The sequence below is a fragment of the Pyrus communis genome, chromosome 9, assembly GCF_041283825.1.
Source record: "Pyrus communis isolate YQ-2024b chromosome 9, ASM4128382v1, whole genome shotgun sequence".
Classification (NCBI taxonomy): domain Eukaryota; kingdom Viridiplantae; phylum Streptophyta; class Magnoliopsida; order Rosales; family Rosaceae; genus Pyrus; species Pyrus communis.
This window is the reverse complement of record NC_142573.1, coordinates 21376888-21389547: the sequence shown is the minus strand read 5'-3', so window position 1 is coordinate 21389547 and position 12660 is coordinate 21376888. Positions and strand designations below refer to the sequence as shown.

Sequence of the window (12660 nt, the reverse complement as noted above, 5' to 3'; positions counted from 1 at the left end):
TTGTCTAAAATATGTCTGAGTGAATTGAAAATTTTGGAAAATAATCTTACAATGTTCATTATATTTGTGACAAGAAACGTTGCAAAGGATCAAAGATTAAAAAAAAGTCTCAATATTCAAAATGAACGAATGCCTTTAAAAAGTTGTAGACTAGTTGAAGACCACCCAAACTAAAATTTCGGTATTCCCAATTTTTGGTATTCCCGAAATATTTTCGATATTTCAGGATGGCTTGGTATTCCCAAATTTCATACAAATTGAAATAGCAATGATTCATATCAAGTTAAATTAGCTTGCAACCAAAATAAAATAATTAACAAACCCAAAAACAAAAAAATAAGTTAAAAACCTAATATGTTCGAAAACTAACAATACAATTTTTTGATTTCATGTTGAAGAAATAGACGTATTTGTGGGACGTTCGTACTGACAGATGTGCCGATAAAGAGCTATGGTTACTAACTGTAGACCACACCAATTATATTGCTACTAGTAGTTAGCAACAACTCAAATGTAACATCTCACATCGTCCAAGGGAGTGGATCCTGTAAGCCTTATATGTATATTCCCATCCTTACCTAGCACAAGGCTTTTTGGGAGCTCACTGGCTTCAAGTTCCATGGGAACTCCGAAGTTAGGCGAGTTCGCGCGAGAGCAATCCCAGGATGGGTGACCTATTGAGAAGTTCTCGTGTGAATTCCCAGAAACAAAACTGTGAGGGTGTGGTAGGGGCCAAAAACGGACAATATCGTGCTACAGTGGAGTCGGGCCCAGGATGTGGTGGGGGCCCCGGGCGGGGATGTGACAATTTGGTATCAGAGCCTAACCCTGGCCGCATGTGTGCCAACGAGGACATCGGGCCCCTAAGGAGGATTGTTCAACCAGTGAGCTCCCAAAAGGCCTCATGCTAGGTAGGGATAAGAATATACATATAAAGCTTAGAGGATCCACTCCCCTGGGCGATATGGGATGTTACAATCCACCCCCCTTATGGGTCTGAATCCTTGTCGGCACACACGCAGCCAGGGTTAGGCTCTGATACCAAATTGTCAAATGTACAATGAGGAATGTTAGCAATCTTCTCATCTGGACCATTTCTCGATTTATGTGTGTCATCCTTGTGCAGGGGACAAGCTAATCTTCTTTGTATCGTTCCAATTTTATCAAATGTCCCACTCACTGGCTTCGGGTTCCATGGGAACTTTGAAGTTAAGCCAGTTCGCGTGAGAGCAATCCCAGGATGGGTGACCCACTGGGAAGTTCTCGTGTGAGTTCCTAGAAACAAAACCGTGAGGGTGTGGTAGGGGCCCAAAGCGGACAATATCGTGCTATGATGGACTTGGGCTTGGGATGTGGTGAGGGCCCTGGGTCGAGATGTGACATCAAATGTATAAAAAAATATATATATATATATATAATATTTATTTTCGGTTCAGTATGGGATTACCAAAAAATTGAGTAGACAATATCGAATCCCATATCGAAATTTCGGGATTGGTTCGGTATTTCATCCCGAAATTTTCGAGAATTTTGGTTAAGAATTGAGACTTTTTTGGTTTGAGATTGGGATTTTTTTTGTTCGATTTGAGATTTTCGGGAATTTTTTCCATCCCTACGTACAACTATAGGAAGTTAGGAACTTCAAGTAAGAGTTCAACGGAAAACCTAGATGGGTTGATTCATCCATTGGATATAGCAATATGTGCACAATCATTAAAATAGTGAAATTATGAAGTGGAGGTTATTAATTGAAAGAAATAAAAAGTACACTAGTTTAAGAAAATAAAAAGTTCATTAGTTTTCTTAAATAACAAGTGCATTAGTTTAAACAAGTCAAGATGTAGCATCTTGAGTTCATGTAGCTTTTTTGGTAATTTCTGTAAACACGAAAAATTCCTGAAACAAGAAACAAGAGTACGTGTACAAAAATAATATTTTTGTATTAATGATTTTTAGGGTTACAATCTCTTTGTAATTGGATCCTCTGATTCTATCTTCGTAGGGTGTAGGTTTGTGGACGAGCTGTTGATCCAAATGGCCGTCGGGGCTTGATCTAGGGATGAACAGTTGATGAATGGATCTTCAAGAGGCGTTGGGCTTGATCTTGAAGAATGGGTGTATAGGTTTGTTAAGATTGTTGATCCAAAGGGCCGTTGGGGCTTGATCTTAGGATGAACGGATGATGAATGATGAACACTTTCTTCAAGGGGCCGTCGGGGCTTGATCTTGAGTCGGTGGAAGTTCTTCAAGGGCCGTTGAGGCTTGACCTTGAAGGAGGATTTGATGAAGAACGAAGAGTGTTTTCTTGATCCTTCGGGATTTTCTTGAGAGCTTTAGAGTTTCAAGGCTTCAAGGTTTTGGTGTAGGTTTCTAAAATTTCTTCTTCTTTTTCTCTTGATGGAGAAGGCTATTTATAGGCCAAGAGAGTGAATCACCACCATCCATTTTTTTTGGTGAAATGAGTGGAGTTGGTAGGTGAAGTAAATGTGTAATGTAGGTGAAATGAATGTGTATTGTAAGTGAAATGAATAAATGTTGTAATTTTAATACATTGGTTAACATTTATTTCACTGAAATTTCGGTGTCTACAAATGCCCCCACTTCAAGGCGCGTCGTATACACATGCTTATCATGTGTAGAAGATGCGTTTTGAAGTCCCTTAATGTAGATGTCAACCCAAGGGCCGTCGAGGCTTGATCTTGAATTGGGCTGGACATTTCTTCAAGGGCCGTCAAGGCTTGAACTTGAATTCGACTGGAAGATTTTCTGGTTTCCTCCAATCGTTGATTTTCCACAGGCTTAATCTTGAACTGGGTTGGAGGGTTTTGTTTTTTTTTTTTTTTTTTTTTTTTTTTTTTTTTTTTTTTTGTCTCTTCCGAAGGTCTGAACTTACTCTTCTTATCTGGAGTTTGAATTTGATTCAAGGGTGGCGAACACTTGATTTTGAATCGGACTTGTGATTTCTTCAAGGGCCATTGAGGCTTGATCTTGAGTGAAAATAGAACCATGAGCGGTTTCATGATTCAGACACATGGCAGGCAAGCACGAGGTGAAGATGATGACCTGTTTCTTTGTTCAATCTTTCCGATTCATATTGAAGAGGGTTAGAGGATGACTCAGCATATGCAGTTGTTGCGTTTGCTGACGATCCACAAGATTGATGTTTCATTGTCACTCGTCTTAGCTGTTCTCCAGGCAGATGTGGTCCCTTCTCTGGAAGTGTATCAACCGTTGAAGATGACTACTCGAGAGCAACGCTAGGTAAGCAACCAGGGAATAGATTCCAGGCAGTCGGTTCCAAATCGGAAGATTGATTCCAAGTGCCGGCTGATTGCTCTCTTTCTCTTTGCCCTGTGAGTAAGACCAAGGACAAAGGAAAGGACATGGAGAAAGCATGATATGAGATACTTTTGTTTTTTAAAGAAGTGTTGACGATTTAACAGCGTCGCGTGGGCGAGGCTTTGCTCTTTGGCGACGGCGCCAGCGGAGGGTTGTTGAGGCTTCTCGAGCTCTTTGATTAGAACAATGATGTCGAGTTTGGATTTGACTTAAACTCCTCTGTATGGATGGTTCTGCAGGGGAAGGTGTCGCGCTCCAGCAATTTGTTCCAGCTCCTTGTACCACATTCTTTTCTGCTTGTTTCTTTTACATAGCCCGAGGTGGTGCGCAACCCTTTGCCTTTAAATGGTCTTTCAGGGCATCATTTCTCAGTAATTCATCTATGCTTGGCAGCTTCAGTGTAAAGAGCCGACACTCCGTCACCTGTCCTGAAGTATGCGCTGAGGGAATTCGAGACTCACCAACAATTGAAGTTGAGTACTCGAGAGCAACGCTAGGTAAGCAACCAGGCAAAGGTTCTGGGCAATCAGTTCCAGATCGGAAGTTTGATTTCGGGTTCCGACTGATTGCTTTCTTTCTCCTTGTCTTGGAGGCAAGAGCAAGGGCAAAGGAAAAGACAGGGAAAAAGCATGATATGAGATACCTTTGCTTTCGCCCTTGATGATATGAGATACTTTTGCTTTTGAAGAAGCAGCGAATGAATCAGCACATATATTTGTTGCGCTTGTCTCCACATGCTTCGATCTACCGTTTCCTCCTGCCTCATCTGTACTCCAGGCATCTGGTATCTTCTTTGGGGGTACATCAATGGTTGAAGATGAGTACTTGAGAGCAGGGCTGGATAAGCAATCAGGAAAGGGATTCCAGGCAGTCAGCTCCAAACGGGAAGCTTGATTCCAAGTGCCGACTGATCTCTCTCTCTCTCTTTGTCTTTCAGGGAAGAACAAGAACAAAGGAAATGACGGGGGAAAGGCATGCTATGAGATACTCTTGCTTTCAACCCTAATGATATGGGATACATTTACTCTCGAAGACTTGGTTGAATAGGTGTTCTCAAGGGAAGAAGAAAACTGAGCATATTGAGAGGTTTGGTTGCAACTACATTCTCGGCCGAGAAGAAGAGTCATGCGTTTTTGGATGTATGCCTTGCCATGAATGTTGACATATATAGGGATTTTAATGGCAAGTAGTAGTGCGGGTGCGGCTTTGTCACCCACGCTTGTCGGCAAAAGTGTGGTGGTTGGGATAATGACCTTCACGCGTTTTCAACTTTGTCAGAAATCTTTGACAAAGTTGCACGTGTTATCTGAAAAGCTGAGGTTGCGTCTGAAAAGCATTGACGAACTTTACGCAGGAAATCTGGCTTTTAAGATTTGAAGAGTGGTGTCTCTTCAATTTTTTTTTGAATCGGTGGCTGTGTCGCCTCTCCTTTTATAGAGGTATCGATTACATCCAACGTGCACACTTTGAAGATTACCTGCTTGTGAAAATCATCTCCGGTGTATTTTTTTTTAGATTTTACTTCGTCCAACCATTTTCTTTTAACATCTTTGAAAATGGCTAACCTATCTAACATTTGCTTAGATTTGAGTCTCAGCGGTGATAGAGGTGCGCCGCGTCAGGGTAATATATGGTGCCCGCCTTTCTTATCTTCTAATGGCCCTCTTACAGGTGAAGACTCCGTGATGCAGGATGCAACAACGGCTACGGTAGTAGCTAGGAACCTCCTCACTCCTAGAGATAATAGGCTGCTTTCAAGACGGTCCGATGAGTTGGCCGTTCAACAGTCCCTAGCTCTCAGTGTTCAATGTGCGGGCTCTGTGTCCAACATGGGCCAACGCCTACTCACTCGATCCCGTCAAGTTGAATCATTGATGGCGGAGGTGGAAAATCTTAAACAAGAGATCAAACATCTTAAGCGCGAGAATAGAGATTTGCACGTGCTTGCAAATAATTATTCGACGAGCATGAAGAGGAAGCTTGATCAGCTGCAAGAATCTGAAGGTCGAATTCAAAGTGACCGTCAAAGGCTTGCGGCTTTCTTCCAGAGGCACCTTTTTCCTTCGTCATCTAGCGTTCAACCAAGTATTGAGGTCTCGAATGTTCTATCTTCGATGCCTCCCGCTCCTGGAGTTTTGCCAAGTAGTGGGGCTTCACGTGAGCAAACTTTGTGAAAGCTGCATCTTCTTTTTTTGTTTTTTTTTTTTTTTTGTACGCATTTGTAATTTCTCGAAGATCAATGGACATGCTTTATTTTATTCAGTGTATTGTGCTAAATACAGATAAAACATATATATCACCAAGATGTGTTATTTCCCTTTTTTTTTTTCTTTTTTTTTTTTTTAAACACACTTTTGCAAGTGGGCACCATCCTTCCCTTATTTTCTTCTTTGCAACAATTCTGTCGCCCTAAAAAATTTTTTTTTTTTAATCACACTTTTGCAAGTGGTGTCGTGCACCACCCTTTCCTTATTTTCTTCTTTGCAATAATTATGTCGCCCTCCTTTTTGTTTTTTTTTTTTTTTTTTTTTTTTCAATCACACTTTTGCAAGTGGTGCCGTGCACCACCCTCTCCTTATTTTCTTCTTTGCAATAATTATGTCGCCCTCCTTTTTTTTTTTTTCTTTTTTTTTTTTTTCAATCACACTTTTGCAAGTGGTTCCGTGCACCACCCTCTCCTTATTTTCTTCTTTGCAATAATTATGTCGCCCTCCTTTTTTTTTTTTTTTTTTTTTTTTTTTTACACTTTTATGTCGCCCTCCTTTTTTTTTTTTTCTTTTTTTTTTTTTTTTCAATCACACTTTTGCAAGTGGTACCGTGCACCATCCTTTCCTTATTTTCTTCTTTGCAATAATTCTGTCACCACCACCTCTTTTTCCTCTTCCTTTTTGACTTGCTAACAGTAGCTTGCAATTTCTTTTTGTGTGCGTGTACATTGTTCTGATGATGAGTATGACAGTTTGGCACCGCTGGGTCCCTGGCTGCACAGTAACTGCAACATTATTTGCACAGTCGTTGCACTTCATTCACTTCTTTGGGTTCATGTGCACATATATATATATATATGCATTTATATGGGATTGAATCGTCACCGCACAACCATTGCACAGCTACTGCATTGCCTGCCTTCTTGCATCCCGACTGCTCTGTCCTGCAACCCTGCGCTGTCGGTAACCGCACGCACTGCTTCCTTGCTACACTGCGTTCTCCACGTCTGCTGCTTGTTGAACTGGGTGCTAGACCAGAAAGGGTGGTCGCGAGCATAGGTTTGAACTGCCAAGGTGAGTTGCTCTCCACTTCTTCAACCTTTGCAGTTCTCTGTGCTATTTGTGGGAGTTTAGTTGCTGTGGATGGGAAGGAGAGGAAGCAGTCACTTAGCAAGTTTCTTTGCACAGCCTTTGCTCTGTAAGGTTTAATCCAGCTGAAGACGATTTTGATATGTACATATATATATATATATATATATATATATATATATATATATATATATATATATATTGATTTTGACATGCATTTTCTGACATGCACTTATATATATATATATATATATATATATATATATATATATATTTGATTTTGACATGCACTTTTATATATACATATATATATAGGTGATTGTCTCATAGTTGTGCGTATAAAATATGTAATGTGTGTACCCCACTGATGGATTTCCTTGTTGTGATGATACGATTCTTTTCCTTTTTTTTTTTTTTTTTTTTTTTTTTTTTTTGGGAAGACAGAGCATGATGCTAGGGCCCTCATGAAGTTTCCAACGGTGTGGTAGCTAGTGGCAGAGCGGGCAGGACTGCGGGTGTACATATGCTTTTTTTTTTTTTTTTTTTTTTATTTTATTTGGTGTGATGCTCAAGTTTTGTGGCTAATTTTGCTTTGTTGTGGTCATGGTATTTTTCAAATGTTTTAAGAGCAACACCATCACCATTCTCGCGAAGGAAAGTGATTCGCAAGATAGGGGAACAACGCTGAAGATTTACGCCCCACTGACTGGCCTTAAGGCGCTTGCTCTTCCTACAAAAGACAAGTCCATGCATATTAAGTCGTGGTCTTCTGAAGTATATTGGGAGGTGGTAGACTTTGTTCGATCAAATACGGAGAAGAAGGCGTGCACACTGAGGATTCTTATCTTGAACCCTTCGCACCATGCTTGTGACAATCATCCGGCTTCGTTTAAGCTTCTCAGAGATCACATCCGCAGCGGGGCTATGGCTTGGAATGATGTCTTGTCGACTACCGGAGAAGCTGTTTTTGCTGAGTCTTATCGGGAGTGGCTTGAAGATGTCTTGGGCCGATCTAAACATGTGCTTACTAAGGTGGCCTTTACCATGCCGTGTACGCATCTTTGTTCAGTTATGATCTCCATCATTCTGTCCTTCATGCGTTCTTCGAGCATTAGTGTTCAGCGACTAACACGCTTCATACAGCTCAAGGAGAGATGTCAATTTCACTTTGGGATCTCCACAAGATAGAGGGATTGCCAATCCAAGGTAAGTTTTATGACGAGGTCGTTCCTAGTGCGAAGGAACTTTCTCTCTGCAAGAACCGAGGATTGCCTGCGAGTTGTCGCTGTTTATTTTGGGCATATCACAAGCTTTCCCAAGATGCTCGAGGTAAATCAGGCGTGAAGATTTCTTCATGGATCCACTTCTGGTATTGGGAGGACACAAGGTACAAGAAGTCCTTGAAGAGAAGAAGTTGCAACAAAACCACTAAGCCAAAGGGAGACCCATATCCGTCTAGTGTCATTGGTTCAGCTAGGCGCCATTCCCCTGCCGAGTTGAGAGAGTTTGAGGACCTTGGCATAGCATCAGAGCATGTGGAAGAATCTTACCTAGCTGCTTTCTTAGCTTGTTGGCTTTGTAAGTTTGTTTTTCCAATCGGCGACGTCAACTTTGTTCGTCCTGGGGTTTTCAAAGTTGCTAGCAAGATGGCTGCAGGTGAATCTTTCAGTCTTGCTATCCCGGTTTTGGCCAATATTTATAACGGCTTGAGTGTTGTTTCGAACTCAGCAAACACTGAAGATCGTGATGCGGTTCTTCCCTACCACTATGTGTATGGTTGGTTGGGTGAGTACTTCGGCACTCATTTTTTTTCTTCAACTCTAAACAAGTCAGGGCCTTTGATGACGAAGTATTCTGGCGTGCTTTCTTCGAAGAGCCTCAATGATTCCCAGGCGCAAGCACTGTTTAGAAGCTGCGAAGGCTTGAAGATGGACTATCTGGCCAGAGTTGGCTTGGTGCGGCGAGGCATCATGGATGATTCGCATCTTCGCTTCTCAGACTTATCTTACCTTATAAGTCTTCGCTCGGGGTATGTTTCTTTGCGGCAAGAAGATCGATGCATTATTTAGCCGTATAGTCCCCACCGTTTCAGCAGGCAATTTGGTTTTGTCCAAAATGTGCCAGGCAAGCTGAAGGAAAAAAATCAATTAGACTCCTTGCAAGCCGTGTATATGCATTGGGAGACTTGTACCCGTGCATGTACAAATGCTTCTATCACCCTGCCGGCCAAAGACGAGTTCAAGAGTAGTCCAGTGACCCGTGCTTACGTAAGTTGGTGGTCAAAGGTACATTATGAGAATTTGGGGATGGCAAGTGGTACCAATTCTTCTCATTCACACCTTAATGTATTGAAGGGGGGTGTTCTGTGGTTCCTACACAACTGATATATTTTGATCGCGCGAGTGCTGCTACTTTGCAAGATAGACCAGTGGTTTTAGTCCCTCAATGCCCACGCTTGTCTTCTCAACATCTGGATGTATCTGAAGAGGCTGGTGATGAAGTTGATTCGCACGAAGATGGACTTGTTTTGCGACAGCGTCAACAAGTTTTAAACAAGCGACGTCTTGAAGGCGCTCAGGCCCATAGCGATGTCAATTTTCGTCATAAGAAGAAAGAAGTGTTTAGGCTCCCTCAACTCGATGGCAGTGTGTCGTTTGAGAAAGACGTATGCATCTTCTTCTCTCTTATGACTTCTTCTGCTTTCATTGTTCTAACTTTTGTTTCTAACAGCTTTCTTTGTTTTCTTTAGGTTGGGCCTTCTTGTTCTTTTGACTTGGCGACCACAGGTATGTATTCTTATACGGAGATGCTATTTGGAGGCGACCTACCTACAGGCGAGGAGATTGGGGATCCACTTGGTACAGAGCTTGTCCCAAGTTCGTCAAGTTTCCCAAGTTTGCCGTGTGTAGGTGGAGGCATGCAAGATCCCGTCATGCGTTCTATACCTTTGCCAGCTAGCTCTGAGATCTCTCTGAGAGGGCCAAACCTTAGTGGTACTGAGCAGCTTATTCATCGCATCAATCTTCGTGCGACAATGGATATTAAGAGCCATATTGAGGGGAGGATTTCAAAATGCCCGTCGGAGGACCTTGCGCTGCTTAAGGAGGATTTGTCGAAACTTGTTTCTGCAATTGACAATCTTAACATTGATTCTTCATCCTTGAAGATCAAGATTGCCGAACTTATGGCCGCCTCAACTGAGTATTCTTCCTTGCGTGTTATTTCCTCGAAGAATTTGAGTCCAGATGTTAGAGCTCACCAACTTGCTGCAATAGACTTGTCACTAACCCAAGCCCGGTCTTCTCAGCAAGCTGCTTCGGGAGATTATCAATCTACAGAGACTTCTTTAGCTTCCGTCCGGGTACGTCTAGATACGTTGATGCGAGAGCAAGAATAGCTGGGCATCGAGGCATCAAAACTTGAAAGTGTTCTCGGGGAGCAGGGAGCTACACTTTCTCAATGCCAAGAGGAGATTTCACGCCTAGAACAAGAGAAAGACATGGCTATGGAGTTGCCCATCATGTCTCTCACCGAGGTAGAGACTTTGAAGGCTTTGGAAGGCTTGCTTGAAGACCGCCTCCGTAGTTTTAGGGACATAGTTTTCGAGTAGTGTCTTCTGCCCTTTTTCTTTTGTAATCAGACTTTTTCCTTTAAAGAAATAAAATGTTTGCATTCTTGAATTTGCTCTTCATTCTTCAAAGTGTTTGTGTTTTTTTTTTTTTTTTTTTTTTGATGATGTGACTGTACTTGAAGTTTTGAAGTTTCAAGTTGCCTACGTACCCTTGGTTGAGGAGGGATCAAGTCATGACGTAGTTCAAATGAGTGATGGTTTTGATGATGATTTTGCCGTACACAGTTTATGCTCTTGCGGGCCAGGAGCGTGGTGCGTTTGCTTTAGGGGTAGTAGCGCTTCAAAAATCTGCCGTTGATGGAGCCGATCTTCAACCCGTCTTCTGCCATGATTAAGTAGGCGCCATTGGTGTAGACCTCTTGTATTACGTAGGGTCTATCCCACTTTGATGTGAACTTGCTTTTTGTCTTGTGAGTTGTAATGATAGGCCTACGCAATGCCAGCACGAGATCTCCGGCTTGGAAAAACCTTGGGCGGACTTTCTTGTTGAATGCCTTGGATAACCGTGCTTGGTAACATTCCAAGTGTTGTTGAGCTTCGAGCCTTCTTTCATCCAGCGCTTCCAACTTTTGAAGGCGCAACTTTGCATTTTCTTCATCAGTCAAGCCTTCTTGTATAGCCATCCTTAGTGAGGGGATTTGACTTTCGAGCGGTAGAACAGCTTCTACGCCATATACGAGAGAATAAGGTGTAGCTTGGGTAGGAGTCCTATGTGTAGTCCTATATGCCCAAAGTGCTTCACTTATTCTTTCATGCCAGTCTCTCTTTATTCGGCTGATTACCTTTTTCAGGAGGTTGCACATCGTCTTGTTGAATGCTTCCGCGAGGCCGTTGGCCGGAGCATGATACATGGAAGACTTGTGCTGCTTGAACTTGTATTTGTTGCAAAGCTCGTCCACGAGTCGGTTGGAGAACTGTTTTCCGTTGTCAGTGATAATGTAGCGAGGCACCCCATATCGGTGGATGATATGCTCCTTGATAAAACGAACAACAGTTTCCTTTTTGACTTCCCTTAAAGGTATGGCTTCAGCCCACTTGGAAAAGTAATCTGTTGCAGCTAGGATGTAAGCTTCTCCTGCAGATGACTTTGGCGTAATTGGTCCTACAACGTCCAATCCCCATTCGTCGAACGGCCATGAAGCAACTGTAGGGTGTAATGGTTCAGGCGGTTGATGTATGAAGTTGGCGTGGAATTGGCAGGCTGGGCACCTTTTAGCGTGTTCCAGGCAGTCCTTCACCATGCTCGGCCAGTAGTAACCCATTCTTTTAAGCTGGAAATGTAGCTTTGGTCCAGACTGATGTGCCCCATACACACCTGAATGTGCTTCTTCCATGGCTTGATTAGCTTCTTCCTCACCTAGGCATCTCAGGAGCACTCCTTCAAAAGAGCGTCGGTAGAGTGTTCCTTTGTAGTAAAGGAAGCGAGGTGCTCATCGACGTATTTCGGAACGGTGTCTATGATCATCTAGAAGCTTTCCGTGCTCTAAGTAGTCGATCAGCGGCTGTCTCCACTCTTCAGCATCGACTAGAAGTACTGAGATGACATTTGTATCATCTAGTGACATTTCATTAATGAGCGGAATCACCCATCTTTGGCAAACTGGCACGTCTGCAGCTTCATCTTTTCCTAGTGTCATACTCGAGGCTAGATTGGCGAGAGCGTCTGCCATTTGATTTTCCTTTCTTGGCACATGTTCTAGTGTCACGGCTTCGAACTTTTGTAGCAGTTGAGTCGCCAGCCGGAAGTATGGGACGAGATCATCTTTCCTCACCTCATATTCAGTTAAAAGTTGATTGATTATGAGCTTGGAATCGCCATATACCTCAAGAGCTGTGATTTCCATGTTGATCGCCATTTGGGGCCCGATGATCAATGCTTGGTACTCAGCAACATTGTTGGAGCATAGCTCACTCAGTTGGAAGGAGTAAGGTAGTATTTGCCTTTGTGGCGACATGAATACTACTTATGCCCCCGCTCCGTCTGCTCGTGCAGATCCGTCGAAGAACATCGTCCATGTCGGGAAGATGTCGATGTAGAACACCTCCTCGTGAGGCAAGTCGTCTGAGATTTTCCAATCAGCCGGGATTGGATGATCGGCAAGGAAGTCTGCTAGTGCTTGTCCCTTGACGGCTTTAGCTGGGACGTAGATGATCTCATATTGATTAAGAAGCAAAGCCCATTTAGCGAGTCTCCCTGTCAAGACTGGCTTGGACATGATGTATTTGACAGGGTCGGCTTTAGTGACCAGGTGGATGGTGTAAGCATGCATGTAATGTCTGAGCTTCTGAATGGCAAACACCAAAGCGAGGCACATCTTTTCTAATGGGGAATAGTTCAACTCAGCACCGGTGAGAGTTCGACTGAGGTAGTAAAGTGCTCCTTCTTTCTGGGAT

The 12660-nt window shown here is 42.8% G+C and overlaps 1 non-coding gene across 1 annotated transcript; it reads right to left on the bottom strand.

The window, feature by feature from the left end:
* Positions 1-1080: 1080 nt before the first annotated feature.
* LOC137741200 (U6 spliceosomal RNA) lies at positions 1081-1184 on the bottom strand. Its single transcript, XR_011069230.2, has one exon. It is a non-coding gene; the product is annotated as a U6 spliceosomal RNA (small nuclear RNA).
* Between the last annotated feature and the right edge of the window lie 11476 nt (positions 1185-12660).